We start from the raw sequence: 7,579 nt of genomic DNA on the forward strand, positions 1-7,579 counted from the left end.
TTGACAGGAACATATTATCAGTTACAATCTCCTTTTGTCACATCAGGCATCAGCTTATTAGATTGCAATAGCGCATCAAAATATGAGTGAACATCTTATACACCATTGCAATGTGTCACATACATGCTATGTGGCTAATGAAGATGTTTGATACCAATTCCAGCTACATGGCCCACATGCCTCCTATATACAGATATCCTGAAGCTAGATAAAAAAATGGCAATGAAGACAGACCTGACAAGCAAGTCATGTCTAGATTTTCGCAGATGAAAAACAGTACCAAGGCGGCAATTATTGCTTTTCCACGGGCTTCCCGGTCCAGTAAGTCTTGACTGCCACTAGGATCTTGTCAGGGTTAAATGGACCAGACTCATGGTCCATGATTTGGCTCTTCCACCTCATGCCTCCAGTGATAGCTTGTACCTTCACCAACACCTCCACGTTGTCCCTGATGATCACAGTCCCTTCAGGCCTTAGAATCCGATCCATCTCCAGTAGGATGTACGTTATGTCACACCTGCGACCACTCCATCGTTAGTATTTACTTGCTTAAGCTGGACATTTTACAACCTTGTTACCAAAGAAGGCCCTCAGAAAAGAAAGACATCACACAGAAAACCACACGTCTTGTATGAAGTGAATGCAGGAAAGAAAATTTCTAGAGCAAAACTGAACAGCAAAGATATTCCTTACCTATCCTGGTAACTGCTGAAAATGTTATCAGCATGGATAAGGTCGTAGGTCCTTGGGTACGTTGAGAAAGCCTCACACCAGTCCTGGTAGGTGCCAATAAACCCTCGTTCATAAATAACACCGAGGGTGTCATGGGCCAAGCCTGAAGGCACAACATTCATCACCCAAAGAGGGTACTCCATCAATGCAGCTGCAAAACCCCCTATCCCTGCATTCATGTCCATCACGTTCCTGTATCGTCTTTTGCCCAGTGGTGGAATCAATTTCTTGTAGTGATTCACTCTCTCTGACCACACCTTGTTATCCTCTTGGAACTTCTTAGGGGTGAAGCCTGGAACTGAACCGCGAATTATTCTTGGGGGAACAGCAAATGCCCTTTTTGGCCATCTCTCAAGGGCTCCACCAGCAACTTCATCTTCACTCTTCACATCTGGGAGAGGAGATATGCAAGTGTCCATCTTCTTGTACCTAAATTGTTCAGATCAGGATGAGCTGCTGCAACCAATTGAGCAAACACTTCACAAAAAGAGAGTAAAGCAGCAGAAATCTTACCAAGCAGAATCGACATCATTGCTCTTACAAATCTGCGGAGCATCATAGACCTTCCTACTGTCAACACATTCTACATGATTGATAGGTTTCTGCCATATAGCAAGATCACCTTTCTCTATGACCTTCTTCCAGCAGAGCCGTTTTGCCAAGTCCTCAATCTCATCTTGCTCTTGCTTCAGGTCTTCTTCTGTCCTCTCCCACCCCTTGTAGTGCCTCTTCCAGTGGATTGGAGGCCCAGAGAGGATCCAGTAGCCCCCTGGTCTAAGAACTCTGTCCACTTCAATTAGATAGATGCCGTCTATTCAGACAAATCATGTGGAATTATCTTAATCAGTTTGTGTTCGATGTAATGTAACTGCAAGCCGTAACAAATAAGGAAACAAGTTTACCAAGCTTATTCCATGGGATCAAACATCTAGAGCAGTGCGCCATGTCAAATGCTCTAGCGGGATATGGGATTCTTTCAGTCCCTATCACTCCAATCATGGCTGGTACCCCCGTTCCAATGCAAACTGTACCTGTGCCTCATGAGAATCCCTTGGCGCAAAAGACATGGTGATGATGTTCCTCTTCATAAGATAAGCACCCCAGCTTGCAACCTGTACAGCAGCAAAGATACTATCATCCCCAAATCCTGAGAAGGAATCACAGACAATATCATAGAAACATTGCTCCAGTCACTCACCCCACATCCAGTATCAAGCGCAGTTCGGATGTTGCCTTCATTTAATGGTACAAGGGCATTTATGTCATCAATATAAGCATCGGCACCATGTGGGAACATGGTGCCACCTCCAGGGAATCTAAGCAGGTCTCCCTCGACATGAATCCAGTTCTGAACAGCCTTCTCAATACTGAGCTCCCGATGAGGGATGTTATTGAACCAAGCATAGTCGCGACTTTTTGGCCACTGGAAGGGGTTGTTATAGTTTGGAGGCGCAGGGATCAAGCATCGGAGCATGTCCTGTTTCTTTGGGCAGTGCCGCTCCCTGTACTGCATCATTTTCTTTGGGAACTTCCTAGCCCTCCTTGGATCTTGGCAAGGGGTATACTCACTGTACTTGAGCTGGCAAGGTGGGAATTTCTCCACCGCGAGCGCCGATTCATTGAAGCCCACCTGGTGGTGGGCTTGGAAATCAAGGCGAGCACCAGATGACCGCACATGATCTTTGCACTGGGTTCTCGTACTTATTAAGGAAGAGCTAATGCCATTTGAGGTGCCTTGCCAAGCACCAAGAATGTATGCTGTGACACAGAGACCAATGACGCCTATGGTGAGAGTTATGCGCATCCTTTGGAATTCTGGGTGGCGCACCTTGGGGGATCCATCCTGTTCTTTTGGCATTAGAGCTGCAAGAAATTGGAAATGAGCACATACATAGAGCGCAATATATTTCACATGACAGGTAAGAAATGAAACGATTTCGTATGACAGGTAAGAAATGAAGCAAGGGAGCAATGTTGTGGAAAGCTAAACAGGGTGACTGAGAATGGATAAGCCCCTGGTATACAATTAGATTCACACCATTATAAATCTTAAAGTTTTGAAATAAGCCACTACTATTCATAAAATGGGAAATACGCCATTATAGAGAAACACCGATAGGAATATCATGAAATTCTGTACTGCACCCTCCAGTCATAAATAGATGACGTTTTCGGACTGCAAAAAGTAACTAACTACAAGACAAAATGTCATCTAATTATGATCGGAGGTAGTGAAAACCTAGAATTTTTTAGTGGTAATATGGTTCCAGTATCATGGATTTTGTAATGGATTATTTTTAAATCTGTGAAGTTTAAAGGCATAAATCTCATAAGAGGAATAATTAATAGAAGGGATCCACCAGCCCAGCCCGGATTGATGGAATCCAGGCCAGCCTGGAAGAGGACCACTCAGGCCTTCTGGTCCGTGGTCGACTCAACGCATGGATAGCGTCATGGTTTGAGACAAGAAAATTTTAATTTTTTTACTGTACCTTTATTTATTTATTAGATCTCTTTTTACAGTCATAGAATTGCCCAAATGAAAAGTTTGTACAAATATACCTTTCTAGATCTTTTTCTTCTTCTTCTAGTATGTTATCATTAACATTTTCTTCTTCTGTTATTAATATGTTTTAAATCAGTAGGGGGCTACCCCTCCTGTTTCTTAATAAAATAAATTATCGGTTGCTTTTCAAAAAAAAATTGTCTTCATTTCTGTTCTTCCTCTTATGAATGAATTCAGATTTTTGCTTTCTTCTGTTAAGTTTCCAATCCTAATATGGTAATGTGCATTGTTTCCAATGATCGATCAGCAGTTCCAAAACTAACATCAGTTTGTCCGTTCAGCGCATGATTTTGGATAATATATACTAATTTACATTGTCATCTTATTAAGGTGGCTATTATATTATAATATTGGATTACAGTTAATTTACATTTTCATCTTATTATTATTTTTGTTCTCCTCACAAGTGAGAGTAATGGAGACACAGGAACCACACATTTTTATAGACGAGTCGTAGCCTGAAAACCAAAATAGCAAGAAACACTAGAACTTAATTCAGCGAACTACTTAATTCAGCCAGCCATAGCAGACTAGACTGCATGGATCGGAGAGAGATCCAAAACACAAAACACATGGATCGGAGAGAGTTCCAAAGCACAAACAAATAAGGATCGGAGAGAAATCCAAACACAAAAACATGGATATGAGAGAGTTCCAAAACACAAATGAATAAAGGGCTTGTTTAAATGCATATGTATCAACCTCAATTCACATCTATTGAAGTGGCATCTCAATCCACTTTACATATGCATCCAGACAAAGCCTTAAATAGATCGGAGAGAGATCCAAAACACAAACAAATAAAACATGGATTGGAGAGAGTTCTAAACCACAAACAAGTAAAATGAGAGAAATGTTCGCCTGGTCCCGCTTGATCGATATTTCCGATCGATCTGAGAGAGGAAACCAGGAATATATGTCAATGTCCGAGCAGCACAACGACTCCAGTGCCATGCATTCATAGGCAAAGGGTAACCTGCCTTCTTGCTCGATGGCCAATTATATATAAATATAAATATCGATGCATCCATCCATATATGCATATGCATGGGTTCCAAATTAAGTTTAAAATTCGTCAAACAACCTAGCAAATTGGCAGAAAACAATCTACCCTATATATACTAATTAACCAGAGAGCAGAGAAAGCAACTTTGCAAGAACACACGGAACTCAAACAAACAGAAACCTGCCAAAGGTGAGTGACAACAGCTGATGAATGAAGATGAACGAACAAAAAAAAAAATTGAGATCCAACCTCGGAGGAACTAGGTGGTTTTTCATTAATCATTAAGAAAAGAAATAGGCATCCAAATTCTGTCCAAGACAGGACTTGAATCTGGGTGGTTGGGTACATTGCCACACCTTTCACCCAACCAGTTGAGCTAGGCTTACTTCCTCTGATGAATGAAGATGAAGGGGACTTTTTTAATTATAAAAAAGTAAAGAAGCAAACAAATTAGTACGAGAGGAGAAGAGATCATCACATTTTTCAAAAAAAGAGAGATCATGAGAGAGAGAGATGCATGGCTCAAGAGTAGAGAGAGATCGATCGAGATAGATCGTCGGAGAAGAAATAAAGGAAGTTGCTGTTATTATATACTCCGTATATAGTGAGCGAGCGAGAACTGAAGCGCACGCACCATAACGACTCACGCAGAAACTGGAGAGTTGCACCGGCCCTCCAATTTCACGAATTTCTCGGATCGGAGGAATTCACGGAAATTCGTTGCAACAACCTGATCCCATCAGGTCAGAGTTACTAGTTCTATTATCTTTGTAATTCTTTTTTATTTGTTTGAGACGGTAATTCTTTCGAAGATACTAGTAGTATCATGGATTTTGTAATGGAATCTTTTTAAATCTGTGAAGTTTAATGGCATAAATCTCATTACACCCCCCCCCCCCCCCCCCCCCCCCCCCCCCCCCTTGTTTGTTATATAGAAAGAAATCTGAAACAGGCAACTGAATCTGAGGTGGGAAGCTAGAAAGGTAAGCAGCAGGCAGCAACTAAGGGAGGGATACAGATGTAGTAGCCCTCTGTTTCCTGTCCCCAAAGAAGAAAGTGGACTGCAGAAAGCAGAGAAAGGTACTGCCGACCCATCATCATTCTTCGTGAGATAATAACAATACTAAACTGCCAAACAGAGGCAAGTCGATGCAAAGCAACTATACTTGAGTGGGCAGGCATGTGGTGTGATGATTAAAAGTATGAATTGAGCAGGGCAGGACCGTAGGAGTGAGTAAGAAAGTTTGCAATTTTGCAGCAAGGTAACCAACCAACCAGGTGAAGAAGAACCCTCAGAAAAAGGGGTAACTCGCGGACAGTTTTGGCGGTGGTGTGGGAAACGAAACCCTACGGAGGGAAATCAAACCTCTTTTTATTGAAATGACAAAAAGAGCATATTTTGGTTAAACATGGGGGGAATTATACTCTCTCTTTTAATTAGGAAGAGGTGGTGGAAGAATCAAAATCTCGTGGTCTTCAGTACCAAGCAGAGGGAATAAACAAACATTGTACTAGGTACAGAATGTAGGGTAACAAGTTGAGATGTGGTTGTGAGTGAGTACCGAGTAGCATGACAGTTGACGGAGAAGAAGGAATTAATAATGAACAGAGGAATCTAAGAATGAAACTCACTCCACTTGATTGCCTTGTCCCCCAGCCTACCTTGAAGAAGCGGAAGTGTTGGATTTGCAGTGCGGAGTGGTGTGTGGGCCGGCGCAGGAGAATCGGCGGGCGGGACGGGAGCCCGGAGGCGGAGAGAGAGGAAGAAGGGAGAAGGCCGGGAGGGAGGAGGGAGAGGAGAGGATGGAAGAGAAGAGCCTCAGCCGCCGCCGCAGCAAGGATTGATGGAATCCAGGCCGGCCTGGAAGAGGACCACCCAGGCCTTCTGACTCAACGCATGGATAGCGTCATGGTTTGAAACAAGAAGATTTTAATTTTTTACTGTACCTTCATTTATTTATTAGATCCCTTTTTACAGTCATAGAATTGCCCAAATGAAAAGTTTGTACAAATATACTTTTCTAGATCTTTTTCTTCTTCTTCTAGTATGTTATCATTAACACTTTCTTCTTCTGTTATTAATATATTTTAAATCAGTAGGGGGGGCTACCCCTCCTGTTTCTTAATAAAATAAATTATCGGTTGCTTTTCAAAAAAAAATTTGTCTTCATTTCTGTTCTTCCTCTTATGAATGAATTCAGATTTTTGCTTTCTTCTGTTAAGTTTCCAATCCTAATACGGTAATGTGCATTGATCGATCAGCAGTTCCAAAACTAACATCAGTTTGTCCGTTCAGCGCATGATTTTGGATAATATATACTAATTTACATTGTCATCTTATTAAGGTGGCTATTATATTATAATATTGGATTACCGTTAATTTACATTTTCATCTTATAGACGAGTAATATATACTAATTTACATTGTTCTCCTCACAAGTGAGAGTAATGGAGACACAGAAACCACACATTTTTATAGACGAGTCGTAGCCTCAAAACCAAAATAGCAAGAAACACTAGAACTTAATTCAGCGAACTACTTAATTCAGCCAGCCATAGCAGACTAGACTGCATGGATCGGAGAGAGATCCAAAACACAAAACACATGGATCGGAGAGAGTTCCAAAGCACAAACAAATAAGGATTGGAGAGAAATCCAAACACAAAAACATGGATATGAGAGAGTTCCAAAACACAAATGAATAAAGGGCTCGTTTAAATGCATATGTATCAACCTCAATTCACATCTATTGAAGTGGCATCTCGATCCACTTTACATGTGCATCCAAACAAAGCCTTAAATAGATCGGAGAGAGATCCAAAACACAAACAAATAAAACATGGATTGGAGAGAGTTCTAAACCACAAACAAGTAAAATGAGAGAAATGTTCGCCTGGTCCCGCTTGATCGATATTTCCGATCGATCCGAGAGAGGAAACCAGGAATATATGTCAATGTCCTAGCAGCACAACGACTCCAGTGCCATGCATTCATAGGCAAAGTGTAACCTGCCTTCTTGCTCGATGGCCAATTATATATAAATATAAATATCGATGCATCCATCCATATATGCATATGCATGGGTTCCAAATTAAGTTTAAAATTCGTCAAACAACCTAGCAAATTGGCAGAAAAACAATCTACCCTATATACACTAATTAACTAGAGAGCAGAGAAAGCAACTTTGCAAGAACACACGGAACTCAAACAGAAACCTGCCAAAGGTGAGTGACAACAGCTGATGAATGAAGATGAACGAACAAAAAAAAAAGAG

The 7,579-nt window shown here is 41.3% G+C and overlaps 1 pseudogene; it reads right to left on the reverse strand.

Annotated features, from left to right (window-relative positions):
- Positions 1-63: 63 nt before the first annotated feature.
- LOC136527304 (probable methyltransferase PMT17) lies at positions 64-6,186 on the reverse strand (annotated as a pseudogene).
- Between the last annotated feature and the right edge of the window lie 1,393 nt (positions 6,187-7,579).

The sequence above is a fragment of the Miscanthus floridulus genome, chromosome 19 (assembly GCF_019320115.1).
Source record: "Miscanthus floridulus cultivar M001 chromosome 19, ASM1932011v1, whole genome shotgun sequence".
Taxonomy (NCBI): domain Eukaryota; kingdom Viridiplantae; phylum Streptophyta; class Magnoliopsida; order Poales; family Poaceae; genus Miscanthus; species Miscanthus floridulus.